The sequence below is a fragment of the Geotrypetes seraphini genome, chromosome 3 (assembly GCF_902459505.1).
Source record: "Geotrypetes seraphini chromosome 3, aGeoSer1.1, whole genome shotgun sequence".
NCBI classification, from domain to species: Eukaryota; Metazoa; Chordata; class Amphibia; order Gymnophiona; family Dermophiidae; genus Geotrypetes; species Geotrypetes seraphini.
Genome location: NC_047086.1, coordinates 143914792 through 143933774, shown reverse-complemented (window position 1 = coordinate 143933774; position 18983 = coordinate 143914792). Strand labels below are relative to the sequence as shown.

Genomic DNA, 18983 nt, shown 5'->3' with positions numbered 1-18983 from the left:
CCTCCAAAAACAGCAGTGGCAGCAGCGCTCTGAACCGGCTGCTTTGCGGTCTTCTCCACCGAGGCCTTCCCTCTGCAGCATCTTTCTATTCCTCCCTCTCATCCCCCTGTGCAGCAGAACCCCACTGACCCTCCCACTTTAATGCAGCAGTGATAAAGCCCCAGCGGGGATGACCACGAAGCAGCCCGTTCAGAGCGCTGCCACCGCTGCTGCTTTAGGAGACCTCGGAGCAGAGGTATGTCAGGTCTCACTGGGGTGGGGGGTTGCTGAATTGTCGAGTCTTTTTTTTTTTTTCAACAAATTGGGCAGCACTACTGTCAGGGATGGAGTCAGGGAATGTTGGGGATATTTGGGGGGCCTTCGGGAGTCGATCATAACTAGGGCTTATTTTTGGGGTAGAGCTTATATTAGGAGCATCTTTAAAAATCATGCTAGGGCTTATTTTCGGGATAGGTCTTATTTGGGGGAAACAGGGTAGTAGTAGTAATAGAATGCAATTCAAGATTTGGAGAACGAGGCAAGAAAGGATATACCCTTTCATATACTGCTGCCTTCAAGACTGCCATCTTGGAGGGTTGAGGTGCCCATGAGAGAAGTCTTTGCAGGCAGTACTATCCTGTTTTCATGAAAATAAGACCTATCCTGAAAATAAGCCCTAGCATGATTTTTAAAGATGCTCTTAATATAAGCCCCTACCCAAAAAATAAGCCCTAGTTAATATCTAACCCCGAAGCCCCCCCTTCCCCGAATGTACCCGACACTCTCCAACTCCATCCCTGACATTAGTGCTGCCTGATTTGCTGAAAAAATTGGACTCGTCAATTCAGCAACCCCCACCCCTGCTGCTTTAGGAGGCTTTGGAGCGGAGGTATGTCAGTCTCATGGTGGGAAGGGTGATGGGGTTCTGCTGCACAGAGGGATGGGAGGGAGGAATAGAAAGATGCTGCACAGGAGGGATGGGAGGGAGGGATAGAAAGATGCTGCACAAGGTGATGGGTGAGAGGGGAAGAAAGAGGAAGAATTGGGGTGGAGGAGAGGAAGGGAGAGAATTGTTGCACCTGAAAAAAAATAAGACATCCCCAAAAGTAAACCCTAGTTCATTTTTTGAGCCCAAAATTAATATAAGACTGTCTTATTTTGGGGGAAAAATGATACTACTACTACTATTTATCAGTTCTATACCACTAAAAGGCGCATATAGCATTTAACAAGCAATAGACGGTCCCTGCTCAAAAGAGTTTACAATCTATTTTGGACAGACAGGACATATAGGGTTTGGGAGCTGTTCGTATGCCGAGGCCACTTTTCTATAGCTGCCCCTCACTTATGTGCTAGAATAGCTATGAGCTCTTCCAGAGACTGGGAGAGCTGGTAATAAAGCTTGAAATTAGTCAAGTTAATTTCCCTGCTGTGATAAATAGAGATCAATTAGTTTTAATCATTAAAGCCAGCCGTGCGCGTGCCCTTTTATCCTCATCTGCAAGCCCTTGTTCATGGGGTTATGTACCAGTTTTACTGAAGCAGTCATTTGTTTTGACCTCTGCATTTACTGTACCGTACCTGTCAGATAGCTAAATTTGTGATATGGTTTCCCAGTTTTGAGTATAAGCCAAGAGCATAGTCACTTGGAAAGCCTAATAATAGCCAAATAAGTTTCTGTGCTCCCTGTTTAAACTATTACAACTCAATTTACATTTCTCTACTGGCTCAAGTGTTTTCTTGCAAATGCTAAATGCTTTTGGGGGTTTTTATATATCTTTATTTATTTTCAATCTAAAAACAGTGCATTCAAGAATTCATACAAGTTATTTGAAAAAACAGCACGTACATCCATTAATAGAATGCATCAGAATAATTTTCACACCCCCCCCCCCCCCGATTTCAATATACTCAAAATAACCAAACAATAGTATTTTCAAATCATTAATAAACCAGTCCCTGTACACTATCCTTCTCCCACCCACTCTCCACTCCTGGATGTGCAAATTATAACCAGAAGTAAAGGGAAAACCATTCAATTAGAATCAATAAAATTGGTCAATGGACCCCACATCAGTTTAAACCATTTGTTACCCCCTTGCTCAGAAATCATTTTCTCATATCTATAACACAAGCAGAACGAATTTCACCAAAAAGTGAAATTTAATCGGTCTCAATTCTTCCAATTTTTCATAATCATTTGGATGGCTACCCCAGTCATTATACCCAATAACCTGTTTTTATGTCTGTCTACTGGAGATGTAGGAGATAACAACATTCCATATATTACCGCTTCATATGACAGTGGAACCACAGTCTCCAGAATCAGAGTAATATGTCCCCATATAGATCTCCAAAAACTGAGTATCAAAGGACAATAGAATAATAAATGATCCAGTGTCCCTATATCAACATGACAGTGCCAGCATCTATTACATTTTAAACTATCTAATTTCTGCAAACGAACTGGGGTCCAAAAAGTTCTATGTGACAAGAAAAACCTTGTTTGTCTCGTAGATGCTGACACTATACATCTCATCCTCCAAGTCCAAATCCGTGGCCATTGAGTAGCAGAAATATGCTGCTTAATCTCAATGCTCCAAACGTCTTTAAGATTTCTTATTCATATAGCCAGATATTAATTTATACCACTTGGCTGCCTGATGCTCTAGCAAATCTATCTGGAAGCATAGACCCGGAAAGCTATACTGATTTTTTTGATTTCACCAATCAGGGAACCCCTTTTGAATGGCTTGCTTCAACTGCAACCACTTATATATCTGAGACTTTGAAATACCGAATGATTATTGCAGTTGTGAAAAATCAAGCATTTTCCCATTAGATATCACATCATCTAGCGTGTGTATGCCTGCCTGCAACCAATGCTTCCAGAGGATCTTAGACTCGCCAATTTGAATCTTGGAATTCAACCATAAGGACTGACACGTGGACTTTCCTACTGGAATATCTATTAAGTTGTTAATAAATTTTAAAGTGCTCCATGTGGCAAACAAGATACTATTGTCCTTATAAATTCTGGGTAATTTGATACTCAGCAAATGACATAACCATAATGGGGACATAACTTGCCATTCTAAGTAAAGCCAGTCCGGAAGATACTCCAAGACTTCAGGAAGGATCCAAAACATACCCTGATGCAATATATAGGCCTAATGGTACCTATAAAAATTTGGGAAATTTACCCCACCCACCACAATTGGTTTTTGTAAAGATACTAAAGCTATTTTGGCAGTTTTACCCAGCCAAAAATTTGGTGAGAATTCCATTCAATTTCTTATAAAAGGACCCCTGAAAATAAACTGGCAACATACTCATTTGATTAAAAACCACAGGCAAAATCATCATTTTTACAGTTTGAACTCTCCCCCACCAAGACAGATGTAATGGGTTCCATTGCTCACACATTTCAATAACCTTCAGCAATAAAGATTTTTCATTTACTCTCATTGTATCTTCCAGCGTTTTTTGAATAATAATACCTAAATATTTCATACCCTCTTCCTTCCAAAGGAAAGGGAATGAGTCAAATAATCCTTTTACACAATGTACATTGAACGGAAGAATTCCAATTTATTTTATATCCAGAAAACTTTCAAATCGGTCAATCAAATCTAGTAAATGCGGAATGGTACATTCAGAATTCTTCAAATAAAGCAAAATATCATCAGCATAAGGAGAACTTGCATTCCCGACCTGCATAAGGAATACACTATCTCAGTTGCCTGTTGAATAGCCAACAGCAAGGGTTCCAGAACAATAGCAAAAAGCAAAGGAGATAATGGACAGTGTTCCCTCTAAGCTGCGCTGGCGCACAAAATATTAGGTCGCAGCGCACAAGTTTCTCGTCACAGCGCAGGACCGGCAAGATTGACTCATTTGAACTTCCTGCATCAGCATCGGAAGCGTGCACTGGGCCGGAGAGATCTTGGGGAGCCTCCGACAGTGGCTTTCTCCCCTCTCTGCAGCTCTCCTTTACTTCCCAGCGCAGCGATTCACGAAGGCAGCCTCGGGGCTTTTGCTGAGTCGCGGCTGCCTCTGATGATGCAACTTCCTCTTTCCTCAGAGGCGGCGCGACACAACAAAGGACCCGAGGCTGCCTTCGTGAATCGCTGCGCTGGGAAGTAAGAAGAGCTGCTGGGAGGGGAGAAAACCACTATCAGTCTGGGAAGCTGCTGGGCAGGGGAAAAAAGGGACAGCTGCTACTGGAAAGGGAGAAGGAGAGATGCTTCTGGGAGGGGAGGAGGGAAAGGAATCTGGGAAGCTGCTGGGCCAGGAAAAAAAAGGGACAGCTGCTACTGGAGAGGGAGAAGGAGAGATGCATCTGGGAGGGGAGGAGGGAAAGGAATCTGGGAAGCTGCTGGGCCAGGAAAAAAAAGGACAGCTGCTACTGGAGAGGGAGAAGAAGGAGAGATGCTTCTGGGAGGGGAGGAGGGAAAGGAATCTGGGAAGCTGCTGGGCAAGGAAAAAAAGGGACAGCTGCTACTGGATAAGGAGAAGAAGGAGAGATGCTTCTGGGAGGGGAGGAGGGAAAGGAATCTGGGAAGCTGCTGGGCAAGATAAAAAAAGGGACAGCTGCTACTGGAGAGGGAGAAGAAGGAGAGATGCTTCTGGGAGGGGAGGAGGGAAAGGAATCTGGGAAGCTGCTGGGCAAGGAAAAAAAAGGGACAGCTGCTACTGGAGAGGGAGACGGAGAGATGCTGCTGGGAGGGGAGGAAGGGAAGAGAGTTACTGCTGGACAGGAGGCTGGGAGAAAGAAAGAAAGGGGGCAGGCAGGGAAACAGAAGGAAAGAAGAGAAACAGAAAAAAAGAAAGAAAGGTCAGGGAGAGAGGAAGAAAAAGTTGGGGGAGGGAATGAGGTGTGGAGGAGAGAAAGCATACAGGCTGATAGAAGGGAAGAAAGATTGGATGCACAGTCAGAAGAAGAAAGTGCAACCAGAAATCACCAGACAAGGTAGGAAAAATGATTTTATTTTAAATTTAGCAAAGTGGAGGCAGTATTACCACAGTTTTCAAAGGAATTTGCCCAAATAACTTAATAGTTAACTGGGTAAATTCCCAGAGATGAAAACTTCCCTTCACTTACTATGCACAGTTCTGAATTTATATCTGCTGTCTATATTTTACAATATGGTCCCCTTTTACTAAACCGCAATAGTGGTTTTTAGCGCAGGGAGCCTATGAGCGTCAAGAGCAGTGCTGGGCATTCAGCGCAGCTCCCTGCGCTAAAAACTGCTATTGTGGTTTAATAAAAAGGATGGAGGGTATATTTGTCTATTTTTGTATGCTATAAAAACCAAATACAGAGAGAGACTGAGAGCTGTTGACGAAGAGCTACGTGTGTGTCTTTCTTCCATTCCAGCCAGAATATCAGCTTTGTGTTCAGCCAAACAGGCCCAGGTTTCGCACTGAATAAAGTATTTTATAATTTTTATAATTTTTATTTCATAATAAAGTAATTATAAAATACTTTCTTTGTGTTTATTTGATTCCTATTCAAGAGAATTACTTTATATATAGTCAATATAGGCAGAGAGTTAAATTTTTTAACATTTTCTAATGGTGGTGTGCCTCGTGATTTTTTTCATGAAACAAGTGTGCCTTTGCCCAAAAAAGGTTGAAAAACACTGGTCTAGAAATTGAAAGCATCAAACGTATTGTCTTCTGGACTGTTTTTAATTTACAGTTTACACATATGGATGTAACAGACATAACTACATTTGTTGTAAAACATTTATTAAGATATCATTTCATCCCTACAATTTCTGTGTTCTTAAAAATATTATTTAACGTTATTTAATTTAGCGTGTAGGCCTAAAATTCCTTTGAATACCTCGTCCTCATGTATCAGCAACTTTGACAACATATTTATTTGGCTCATAACTTGCTGGCGCCCGATATTTTTAGCTCACAGTGAAAAAAGTTTGCTCACAACACCCGCCCGCTTAGAGGGAACACTGAATTGGACACCCTTGTCTAACTCCCTTCTCCATACGAAAACGCTCTGAAAAAGTATTATTAATATATAATCTGGTAGAAGGGGAACTATACAAGGTTTAAATCATTTGAATAAATCCAGATCCTACACCAAACCAATCCATTGCTTGATACATGTAGGCCCATTCTACACGATCAAAGGCCTTTTCTGCATCCAAGGATACAGAAGGCCGGATCTCCCATGGCTTTCATTAAACTTAACATGGAAAGCCAATCTAGTTTTATTTGAAGACTGTCTTTGAGCAACGAAACCCGTTTGGTGCATACCAATAATATAAGGAAGAGCCTTGGCTAAGTGTAAAGTCAATAACTTAGCCAGGAGTTTTCCATCTACATTAATCAAATAAATAGGCCTGTAGTTTGAAACCAACATGGGATCTTTATTTGGTTTCAGCAAAACAATAGTTAAAGGTTGTATTTCAGGTACTATGGCAGAATCTTTAGTTAGTTGTGGCTGATATAAATTTAAAAGATGAGGTAATAATGTAATTTGGAATGATTTATAAAACTCCACAGTGAATCCATCATCACCTGGAGTGGATCCAACTCTAAGGGACTTCAACGCTGTCTGAAGTTCTTTAAGTGATATAGGCGCCTCAAGATTTCCATTTTATATGCTCGGGGAATTTTTGGCCCCTTGATTAACTTATAAAACTCTAAATGCTTTTGGAAATTAGTGCTGCCCGATTCAGGAAAAATAATTTTGATTCAATTCAGCCTATTGAATTGCTTTTTTGATTCGATTTTCCTCCCCAATTGGGTGTTTTTTCATACATCCTAGTGGGTTTATTTTATAGCCTCTTCACCCCTTTTATAGCCTAGTTACCCCCTTTGCCTTCTCCTAACCACAATGGTGCTGTGGTGCAAACAAAAGACTTTTCCTCTCTCTGTTAAATCCTAGCTCATGTTTGCGGTCTAACACCAGCTCTGGCAGGATACACATTTCAAATCCGACATATTATAATCACAAAACAGAAAATAAAATTATTTTTTCTACCTTTTGTTGTCTGGTCATTTTTCAAATCTTGTTGGTCCCAGGCTCTGGTTGTCTTCTGATAACTTGCTTGCTAGGGTCTCCTTCTTTCTTCTTTCTCCATGCTAACAATCCATCTTTTATCTCTGTCCACCCCTTCCGTTTCCCTTCCCTCCCCCGGAGGTCTGTGGGGTTTTTTTTTGTCTCCATCCACAGATATGTCTTTTCTCAACTACCCTTTCATCAAGCATCTCTCCTTCCTTCCCCACCACCCCAGGGTCCACCATCTCTCCCTTTCTTTTCCCAACTATCCTCCTATCCAGTATCTCTATCCCCCCCTCCACACCATCCCTTGTGTCCAACTTCTCTCCCTTTCTGTTCCTTCCCTCCCTAAATCCCATTGTCCACCTTTTCTCTCCCTCTCCTCTGTTTTTAGACCAATTATTTCTTCCCCCCCCCAAAGTCCGGCATATGCACGTCTCTTTGAACCCCCCCTTACCTCCCTCCCTCCGTGTACTTCTACACCAGGGCCCCCCGCAAGGCCTGAATCCCCTGTGTGTTCCCCCTGGCCTCCCGCACATCCATTTACCTAATATCAGCAGCCTACAGAGAAGATCGCAGGTGCTAGCGATCTTTGCAAGCTGCCATAAGTCTTCAGAGCTGTCTTCCCTCTGCCGCGGTCCCACTATGAGCCAAGTGTTAAAGTACCTGCATATATTTCTAGAATACTACAAACATTGTTCTGTATAATATGCTGTGTATAGTCTAAATAACTACATGAACAGACTACATACCCCTTCAGTTCTTATCTCTTTTTCTAGAGGAGGCCAAGGAAAAAAACTACCAGACACAAAAGTGTAGTTTAAATATTCAAGGTCTTGGGAGTGTTTTTGTTGCATCCTACTAACTGGTAGGATAACATCCAAAAAGTGTCACTCAATTACAAGTGAATGGCCATTTTATTGGGATTATGACATCATCAATTAATTCATTATTAAACATACATAGCACATCTTCCAATTAGATTACAATTGCTTCACTAGGATCCAATTACAAATTGATACTACAGCAATATTCTATTGGTTCTATTCAAATCACATGATTTCTGGTTAATCATACTTCATTAGTAATTTTCCTTAGCAACAATAATGACTTAAATTATCACATGCTATTGAATCACAAGATATCCCAGCAGACATATGCACCATATTGGTAAACAGCTAAGTTTTGCTTCCCAACCATTATTAAGGAACACTATGAAAAATTATGCTAGTTCTTGGGTCAGTGTGACTCTTAGTCTATGCTTTCTGTTATTTATAAGTTGTTTTTATGACTTAACAAAAATTCAACTGTTTTGACTGTCACACATTTTACAGACATTAAACCAAAATGTGTCCAAGTCTCTGAAGCATTTCTATCATTCAGCTTTATCTTTTTAAATATACATATTAGTTTATTTTCAGGTTCCCAGGTAACCCCCCCCCCCCTTATATTTTGCATAATACAATTATCACCATCAGTTGTATTATTTTGGTGCATTATTCTTATTTTTGTTTTTACACAAATTCTCCAGAGTATTCCGTGCACATGATACCATCAGTATCAGAGGAATCGGGGGGGAAGGGGGGGAGAGGAGGGAAGGGGGTGAAAAGCCACACAATGAGGAAGTCCTTCCTTGCTACGTTCCAAAGTGCCCCATTATCCCTGTACTGCTGACATACCTATTTCTCCCCACATCAAGGATTTTATCTTGCTCTGCTCCACCCTGCCCAGCTAGGGTTCTTCAGCTTAGAGAAGAGAAGGCTCAGGGGTGATATGACAGGTCTATAAAATATTGAGTGGTAGAAAGGATAGATGTGAAATGCTTGTTCACTATTTCCAAAAATACTAGGACTAGGGGGCATATGATGAATCTACCGAGTAGCACATTTAAAACAAACCAGAGAAAATTTGTTGCTAGAGAATGTGGTGAAATCAGTTAGCTTAGCGGGGTTTTAAAAAGGCTTGGATAATTTCCTAAAAAGTCCATAGGTCATTATTCAGATGGCTTGGAGTAATCTACTACTTATTCCTAGGATAAGCAGCATAAAATCTGTTAAACTACTTGGAATCTAGCTAGGTACTTGGGGCCTGGGTTGGCAACTATTGAAAACAGGTTACTGGGCTTGATGGATCTTTGGTCTGTCCCAGTAAAGCAATTCTTATGTTCTTACCCCTGTCCCACTTTAACCTCCCCAAACAGCTAAGTCTTTCACTGACTCTGCCCATTTTGTTTGATTTTTCTGTACAACTAATTACAATTTTAAACCTGAAGTATAAGACGGGTCATTAAACCCACAAAGACAAGGGAACGACAAATGGGGAGAGAGTCAAACTAAATATCAACATTTTGCTGTCTATTCTTTCTTTCAGGCAGCGATTTCTTGATGTTCATATAAAGGGCCTCTTCTACTAAACTCAATGAGCGTCGGGAGCAGCACGGGGTCATTCAGCGCGGCTCCCTGCGCTAAAACCGCTAGCGCAGCTTAGTAGAAGAGGGGGAAAGTCTTCTTCTTCAGTTGTGGCTCCTACTCTCTGGAATTTGCTTCTTCTCTCTAATTACAGAAGATCGTTTCCAACATTTAAAGTTCTGCTAAAAGCTTATTACTACTTTCAGGCATTTTCCTTATAATCTTAATCATTAGTAACATTTTACCTATTATTCCTCATGGTTTTTCCTTTCCTTTTTTATTCCCCTGATTATTTATTGTAGTCCTTTCCCATTGTCCTTTCCTTTTATTTCTGGTCATATTTGTTTTGTTATTGTCGGTCTGGTTTTTTGTTTTTTTTTGCCCCCTCCCCCCTCCCATTTTTATTTTATTGTAAACCACTTAGATTTTTATTCTGGTTTTATATTGACAGTATATCAAATAAATTGAACTTGAAACAAAGGGCAAATACAACAAAGGCCTTAGGAATTGATACCCCTCCCCCCCCCCCTTTTATGAACCCACGTTAGGCTTTTTTTTATCGCCGGCCACGGTGGTAAAAGCTCTGACATAGAATTCCTATGAGCATCAGAGCTAATACTGCTGCTGCCGGCGATAAAAAAGCCTAACGCGGCTTCATAAAAGAGGGCCTGAATGGGCTTTGGTGCATTTACTGCGGCAGCATTGCTAATGTCGCTTTGTAAAAGGGGCCCAAAGTGTGAACTGATAGAAGGATGGAAGAAACAGAAGGTTTATTGTGTCTGAGACATGTCAGATGTTTAACAATGAATGTTAGGAAGGAAGAGTGTTTATATCATTGTTCGAGTATTATGTCGTATTCATGGGACTGAAAAATTAATAAACATGATGTTATAAAAAACATAGAAACATGATGGCAGATAAAAGGCCAAATGGCCCATCTAGTCTGCCCATCTGCAGTAACCATTATCTCTTTTTTTCTCTGAGAGATCCCAAGTGCCTATCCTATGCCTTCATGAATTCAGACAGTCTCTGTCTCTACCACTTCTTGCGGGAGACTGTTCCACACATCCACCATCCTTTCTGTAAAAAAGTATTTCCTTTGATTACTCCGGAGCCTAGCACCTCTTAACTTCATCCTATGCCCTCTCATTCCAGAGCTTCCTTTCAATTGAAAGAGACTTGACTCGTGCGCATTTACGCCACAGATATTTAAACGTCTATCATATTTCCCCTATCCCGCCTTTCCTCTAAAGCAGGGGTGTCAAACTCAAATCACATAAAGGGCCGAAATCTAAAACACAGGCTAAGTCGTGGGCCAGATTTTTTATTAAGATACTTACCCCCTTCTTTGCAGACGCACAGCGTGGGCCCCAGCACCAGTGGCGGCTCCGACTCTCACAGGACTTCTGTAAGCATTGGATCAATCGCCGCCAAAACCCACGCTGCGCGCCAGCAAAGGATGGGGTTAGTCTTAGTAGAAGTATACAACATCTCCAACCCCACATTGGCTACAAAATAAAGACTCTTCCTCTCTTAGGTCCTAGTTCATGCTTGCTGTCTAACACCAGCTCTGGCAGGATACACATTTCAAATTTGATATATAGTAATCACAAAATAGAAAATAAAATTACTTTTTCTACCTTTTGTTGTCTGGTCATTTTGCTTTTAGTCCCAGTTTATCTTTCTGATTTTGTATCTTCTAATTCTCTTTCCAGTGTCTGCTGTCCATTTTTTCTCCTCTTCTCTCTTGCTCCAGTCCTTGTCTCCAACATATTGAATTTTCCCTTTCAACTTTTCTCCTTTTTTACTTTTCTGCCTCTGTCCACTCAAATCTCACCCTCTTTCTCATCCTTCTCCTATTTAAATTTTCAGCTGCCTATCAATTTTCCATCTTCTCTTATTCTGTAGCTCTCCCATTTCCATCCTCCTATTTCCTTCTATCTCTCCTCCTCTCTCCTCTTGGTCCAACATTTTGCTCCCTCTCTTTTCTGTTGTTCTTCTTCCCTCCCCCCTTGATGCTGAACAATGAGATGGAAGGAAAAAATAAAGATGCTGCATCTCTCTCTCCCTTCCATCCCCAGGCCTAATATTTCTCCCTCCCTTCCATCTCCAGATCCAACTTTTCTCTTTCTTTTCCCAACTGCCCCCTGCCTCCCTCCCTCTCCCCAGGTCCACCATTTCTCCCTTTCTCTTCCCAACAGTTCTCCCTTCAAGTATCTTTTTCCCTCTTCCTCCACGTATCTTTTTCCCTCTTCCTCCACAATTACCCCAGGTCCAACCTCTTTCTCTTCATCTCGCTCTCCTCACAGCCCAGCTTGCCTTTCCCTCCCGCGTCGGTCCCTCTCTCCTCACAGCCCAGTGTGTCTTTCCCTCCAGCGCCAGTCCAATGTCACCGCCAAGCCGAGGAATCTGCTGGCCTCAGCAATTCAGCAGTGTTGTACATGTCTCCCCCTCCTACTTTTCACCTGCCGGTCTGTCTCCAATGACACGCAACTTCCTGTTTCTGCCCAGGTGGACCACGGCTGACGGAAGGCAGAAGGGGGAGCCACGAACAACACTGCTGAATAACTGCCAAAGCCGGAAGACTTTCCGGTGTGATGGCGACATCGGACCGGCGCGGAAGGGAGGACACGCTGGGATCTGAGAAGGGGGAAGTTCGGGAGCATTGCCGCGGGCCAGATTCAGCCTGCGGGCCTTATGTTTGACATATGTTCTCTAAAGTATACATATTGAGATCTTTAAGTCTGTTCCTATACACCTTTTGATGAAGACCACACCATTTTAGTAGTTTTCCTCTGGACCAACTCCATCCTTTTTATATCTTCTTGAAGATGCGGCCTCCAGAATTGAACACAATATTCTAAATGAGGTCTCACCAGAGTCTTATACAGTGGCAACAATACCTCCTTTTTCATACTGGCCATACCTCTCCTATGCACCCTAGCATCCTTCTAGCTTTTGACATCACCTTTTCAACCTGTTTGGCCACCTTAAGATCATCACATACAATCACACCCAAGTCCCGCTCTTCTGTCATGCACAAAAGTTCTTCACCCCTAAACTGTACCGTTCCTTCGGGTTTTTGCAGCCCAAATGCATGATCTTGCATTTCTTAGCAAGTAATGATAAAAGAATGGATAAAGGAAAGAACCAAGGTATTACTGGAAAGAGAAAAGAAATAATCTATAATACACATAATGAATAGAAAAAAAACACCCCTATAAAATAAATGAAATAGACCTAAGGAAGGAAAATGATAGCTAGAGCACAGAAACAAAGAGAAGCAGATACAAATAAAAGATGCAAGAAGGGATTTGGAAACATATAAATCTGGATATAAGCAAGGCATGGAGGCTATCAGACATGTCTACTTTCCCATGCCTAGACTCCATCAGGATGAGCAAGGTTTATTGTCATTGGACTGTAAATTGTACTTCATAAGGAACATCAGAAACTGTATGGCATTGAATTCATGAAGACTGATGGTATTTTTATGACTGATTAATTAAGCTAAAAGCTATTTGTTATGCCATGTTCAACTCATTATGCTTTGGTTTATGGAGAATTAATTCTGTTGTCAGGAGGAGAGAGAAACTTGGCTGTAAACATCATACTTTGTGGAACAGATTCAATTTAGGCTGGTGAAACTAGGAAAAAAGTGTTAGAATTAAGTATAATTGTGTTCTAATATATTGCACAGGTGGTCTGATAATCCTCACACTGAATGACCCCCATGAAGGCAATCTTACCTGCTGGGAGGCAAACAAAGGGTTAGGTTTACTAAGGGCACAGATCAGATCCGTGAGCGATCCGTGTCCGGGGGGCTGATTCACGAATCACCCTTATACAAATGAGGGCAATCGGAATCACGCCCCCAACCGACACTATGGATTTCTCTCAAGCGATTCCCTCTGCATGCGCAGACCATCTGTAGATGGTCTGTGTATGCGCTGGCCCTCCATGGCAGGCAGAACTACAAAAAAAGATTTTCTTGTTTTTCACTTTTTCGTGAGCCCATGGTTTTAACCTGCTTTAAATCCACAGGTTAAAACCACGGGCTAGTGGTGCGGGGGAAGGCAAGGCGAGTCGGGGCAGAAGCAGGGCGGCAATCGGGGCTGAGAGCAGGAGAGTCGGGGCAGAGACCAGGAGACTCGGGAAAGAAGCAGGGCAGCAGAAGGCGGGGCAGTCTGAGAGAACCTGAGCAACTGGTCCTCAGCAGTCGCTTATTTTTGGATCGGTCAGCCCAGTCGGTGTCCCTCTATTTTTTTTAGTGAATCGCTGCCTGTCTACATTTGAATGCTCTTCCCCCCCTCATTTGCATGCGCGGATCGGAGGATGATCAGGACAGAGGTTAGTGAATCGGGTTGGAGGAAAACGCACTTTTCACTAACGCCAGTAGCGATCCGATCCCGATCGTCCCATGCAAATTAGTAAAACCCCATGCAAAATAGCCAAGCGATTGATTCACTAACAATTGCAGTCGGGTTTTACTACTGACAAACCCTACTGCTGCAGACCTGTCGGTAACTGAGTTACCATCAGGTCTGCAGGCTTTTTGACAGGCCTGCCTGTCTTTTATTCATTTTTTTCCATGGCACAGATATTTTGCGTGTGTTACACATTGTTTTGGCCAATCAGGGTCTTCCTTAGACTCCTCCCTAAGGAAGTCCCTGATTGGCTTAGGTGCCCCAGGCCCCTCCAAAGGGAGGAGCCCGAGGCACCTCAGCCAATCAGGGCCTTAGGCCTCTCCACATGCATCAATGATGCACCGGGGCAGAGGAACAGACGCTGAAGGGAACTGGGGAAGGTGGGGTGGGGAGGAACAGATGCTGAAGGGAACTGGGGAAGGTGGGGAGGAACAGACGCTGAAGGGACATCGGAAAGATAGAGAGATTCTAGACTATGGGGGAGTGGAGGGAAGAAGATGGGTGGCAGCCCAGTTGGGGTAGGGGTGGAGAGAGAGATGGAAGGGAGAGGCACAGTAACAGAGCATATGCAAAAGACAGAAGGCAGACAGTGGATGGAAGGAAATGAATGACGAGAAGATGAAGAAAGCAGAAACTAGACAACAAAGGTAGAAAAAAATTTATATTTATTTTATTTTTTTGTTTTAGGATAAAGTAGTATATTAGTTGTGTTGATAAAAATTTATAAACAAAGCCCTGCCAGCTGAACATCTTTCTCTAGTTCAGCAGCCAGAACTTTGCTTTATAAGGAAGGAATAAGCTAAATATTGCAGTACTGAGGCTTGTATGGATGCTACGGGGAAGGAGCGGGGACAGAGGTTGTGTGGATGGGGGGGGGGGAGGAGGGGGGACAGGGTAGTGAGGGGGACAAATTTTTTTCCCCCGTGTCATTCTCTACCCTGGGGTACTCCACTTCCGAGGGTAACTCAATCTGACCTACATCTATGCAAAAAGCCCGGTTTGACAAGAAAGAATGAAATCAATTCAACACTTTACCGCCAATACCCAAAGAACATAGACAAGTTGCTCACGGGGCTGTAATGTGTGAAAGAATGTGCCTTTGCATGTGGGAGGGAGGAGGGGGGGAGTTGGGAAATGTTTTGGAGAATGCAGTGGGATGTGTATGGGGGAAGACACAGACTGTGTGTGCTTGGGGGTGTGAGGTGGTGTGGGAGTGAGTGAGGAGGAAAATCAGTGTATCTGTGTGTGGTGGAGATTATGTATGTTAAGGGTATATGTGTGGTGGATATTCGTATATTGATGTACATGGGGAAAGTGGATTTAGCATGAGGGTGTAGATGTGCATGTACCAGGACACTGGTTGTGAGTGGGGCCAATTTGAATATGTGGAGATGCTTGCAGTCTGGGATGTCTACGCATATGGATATGAAGGAGGGGGGTGGCTGTATGTAAGGCAATGGCTTAGAAATGTGCGGGCGGGTGGGGGGGGGGAGGAGGGAAGAGGGGCATGAAATGTGCCATTTTTCTCCAGCTGGTTCAGTTTTTGTCCCTTCTGTCAACATTCTACAGCCTCTAACAGAGAAAAATGTCTTGTGTCTATACGCTAGGAGTAAGGGACTCATATAAATCATGGGGAGACTGTTCTCTGAATTTACTAACCTGGTATTCTTTTCTTCCAGCTGGCCAAATTTGTTGACTTTCTGTAGCTTAAGAAATTTTTTTATTCTTTCAAATGGACAGATAGACATCCTTTGCACATAATTCTTTGCAAAATTCCATGTCAGAAAACACAAAAAAGAAAATTGCAAAAAGAGTTTCCATCTCTTCAACAACTGTCATGCTATATGTCTACGGATGAGAATAATAAAATAACAAAGTGACATTAGAAGCCAAACTGGTTTCCTGGCAGGAGGCAGATAAATGTGGAAAGCATGTCGTACTGTTCTTCAGACTGGCTGGAAAATTATTCTCATATGCCAGGTCCAGTCCTCAGTAACACATACAGTGCATTTTCTGTAGTATGAAGCACAGTCCTGTAGAATATTCCTCTGTACCTTCATTAATCCTGTAATGACATGTTCCTGAAGACAGTAGGACACTCCTGTGGAATGTCCCTCTATACCTGGTGAAACAGTGCTCTAATGAAATGTGAGTTCCTGAAGACAGTGGGACAGTACTGTGAAATCATTGCCAGAGAATGTTCCTCTGTGCTTGAAGACCCAGGCCTGTAATGAAAATTTCAGGCAGTCAATGAGACAACTCTGTGGAATGATCCTCTGGTGACATACACCCCGATATTCAAATAATTTAACCAGGAGATAACCAGCTGTCTCCTGCTGAATATTCCGGTTAATGGAATTATAAAAGGTAGAGACAGGTGACAAAAATGAGAAAAAGGATAGAGATGACTTCTCTGTGAGAAAAGGCTAAAGTGGCTAGGGCTCTTCAGCATGGAGAAGATATGATATAGATCTATAAAATACTAAGTGGAGTGGAATGGGTAGATGTGAGAATCATTTGATCACTTACCAAAAAAACTAGGACTGGGGGCATGTGATGAAGCTAGTAAGTAGTAAATTTAAAACAAACCAGAGAAAATATTTCTTCATTCAAATTGTAAGTAAACTTCTGAAATCATTGCCAGAGAATATGGTGAAAGCAGTTGGATTAGCAGGGTTTAAAAAAAGGTTTGGCTAATTTCCTAGAACAGAAGTCTATAAGTCATTATTAAGATGGACTTTGGGAAATCCACTGCTTATTCCTAGGATAAGCAACATAACATCTGTTTTACTCCTTGGGATCCTGCCAGATACTTGCAACCTGGGTTGGCCACTGTTGGAAACAGGACACTGGGCCTGATGGACTTTTGGTCTGTTCCAATATGGCAACTCTTATGTTAATTGGCTCTATATAGTGACATAGCCAGCTAGGTGTGGATATGTAGCACCGAGCCGGCTATATGTAATGGTCAAAACATGCCACTAAATAGCAGGCCTATCTTTGACCACTAAGCTGGATAGCGCTGAATATGAAAAATAGTCTGGCTTTGAATATCTTGGGTCAGTGCCGGCTTAGGAAGCTGCCTCCCAGGTCTGATTTAGCTCCCATAGTTCTCTAATAAAATGTTCCTGCAGACTATGATACAGGTTTCTCTGTACCTGTTGCACAATCCTCTGGCCTCCTAGGGTAGCCTATACTAGTTTATGCTTAAATAGGGTAGAGGCCAGAAGATACCTTCAGATATAGAAGGAATGTGAATAAACTTTTGCCCTTACCTGGAAAAGCAGGGCTCTAGGACACTGATCTACTGGAACGAGATAGATAGGTAAAACAGGCTGCTAAGAGGATTCATCTGTCATTTTCATACAAAAATTCACCAGAGAGGCAGGTGTATAATTCACAATAAGTTTACTGAAAGGTACTAAGATTTAACTTAAAAAGCTGGAATATCAAGGCAATAAGACATTTACGCAAGGGAAAAAGGACCAGCATAAGATAAAATAAGATAAATAACACTTCCTTTTGAATAGCAAAAGTTACTGTAAGATCTGGGGTTTCAGTCGGTTATTTGTCAGACTGCTACGCATGACAAAGAATTCATTAATAAGTTCAGTTTAATAATACTGTAATATAGCAGGGTGTTGGGGCCCAGTTGGAGCATTTACTGCATTCAGATATGGTTCAGAAGACACAGGGGTTCTTTTATCAAGCCGCGCTAATGGGGTTAGTGCGTCAGACATTTCATCACGTGCAAACCCCCGCGGCCGGCTAAAAAAACTAACGCCTACTCAATGCAGGCGTTAGAGGCTAGCGTGGCAGGCAGTTTAATGCGCGTTAAACCCCCTACTGCAGCTTGATAAAAGGACCCCATAATAACTCTCTCAGTGCTCTATTGTAGTTGAGATAGTAGTTTTAGGAGAAAATACCTTTATATATTTCTTCTAGATTAGTACACGTCTCTTTTACAAAGAAGTTTATGCCGGTTTTTCCTTGTTCCACTGTCTGTGAAAGGCAGAGTACTGTAGTTAAATTACCCAGTGGATGTGTGTTTTCTTTTGGGCTAGTGAAGTCCAAATTATTTCTTGTCATTTCTCAGGTCCTGTGAGTTCCTGATCATGAACTCGTCCTATGTGTGAGCTCCTGAAGCAGTGGCAACCACTGTTAGGTTTCAGGGAAGTGGGAGAGGGACTGACTCTGGGGGTTTGGGGGGGGTCCTTGGGAAGGAGGATCTGATGTGTGTAAGGTGTCAGGTAAAAAGCTCGGATATTGTAAGGTCATATCAGGTGAGGAGATCAGATGCTGTGGGATGGGGGGTAAGAAAGGGGCATCAGTTGCAGTAGGGGTGACAAGGGTACGGGTGTTGAATGTGTGTTAGGGGGAAGTGTCTGGGGGATTGAAAGGATGAAAAATGTTTTGGAGGGGGCTGCACTGCCATAACTGCGGTATTTTTTAAAAAAAAATTTGGTAGTAGAGTAGGCACCTGCACTATCTAGCACATATCTTGCACTGCAGTCTTTGCACTTCCTTACCGACTCTCCTGCCCTTTAAAACCACAGGCTGGCAATACGCTTTTGCAGAATATATAAAAAACAAAATTCTATATATTCTGCAAAAGCTACATTGCCAGCCTGTGGTTTTAACCCATGCCAATGCATCTCTGCAAATCATTTACATGCAAACAAGATAGTGACTCTCCTACCTGACCACAGATCAGATCTAGCCCTCTGTTAGTAGTGACATGCCATTCAGTGGTCTTTATTTTCAGATAACTTTACCCTCAGGGTGAGTTCATTCCAATACCCTTCACTTTATCAAAAATTCACTTTGTACAACACAGCCTGGCTTCCTGTGATCTCTGCGGTATCACATCCTTGCTTACTCTCATTTCTTTACTAAAGAACAAAGTTTTAAAAGTATAGTCCACTTAGCCTTAATTGCATATGCAAATGAACCTGCTTAACTTTTTAGGTACAAGCCTTATGTTCACTAAGCAGACAAAGGGGTTTCTGTTTGATTTTCTGCTTCCATACCCTAGATGACATTAACTCTTTTCACCAATTTTATTTCTCATGTCATCCTCCACCCCGGCTTAGAAATTTGAATAAGCGATTAATCAAATATACAATAAACTTGAAATAT

General features: G+C 42.3%; 1 protein-coding gene across 1 annotated transcript in view; it reads right to left on the bottom strand.

The window, feature by feature from the left end:
• GCKR (glucokinase regulator) overlaps window positions 1–15940 on the bottom strand; it is a 181272-nt gene extending 165332 nt beyond the window's left edge. The window contains exon 1 of the mRNA XM_033938444.1: window positions 15504–15940. The gene's annotated coding sequence lies outside the window, so the exon portion shown is untranslated. The remainder of the gene's footprint in view (window positions 1–15503) is intronic.
• Between the last annotated feature and the right edge of the window lie 3043 nt (window positions 15941–18983).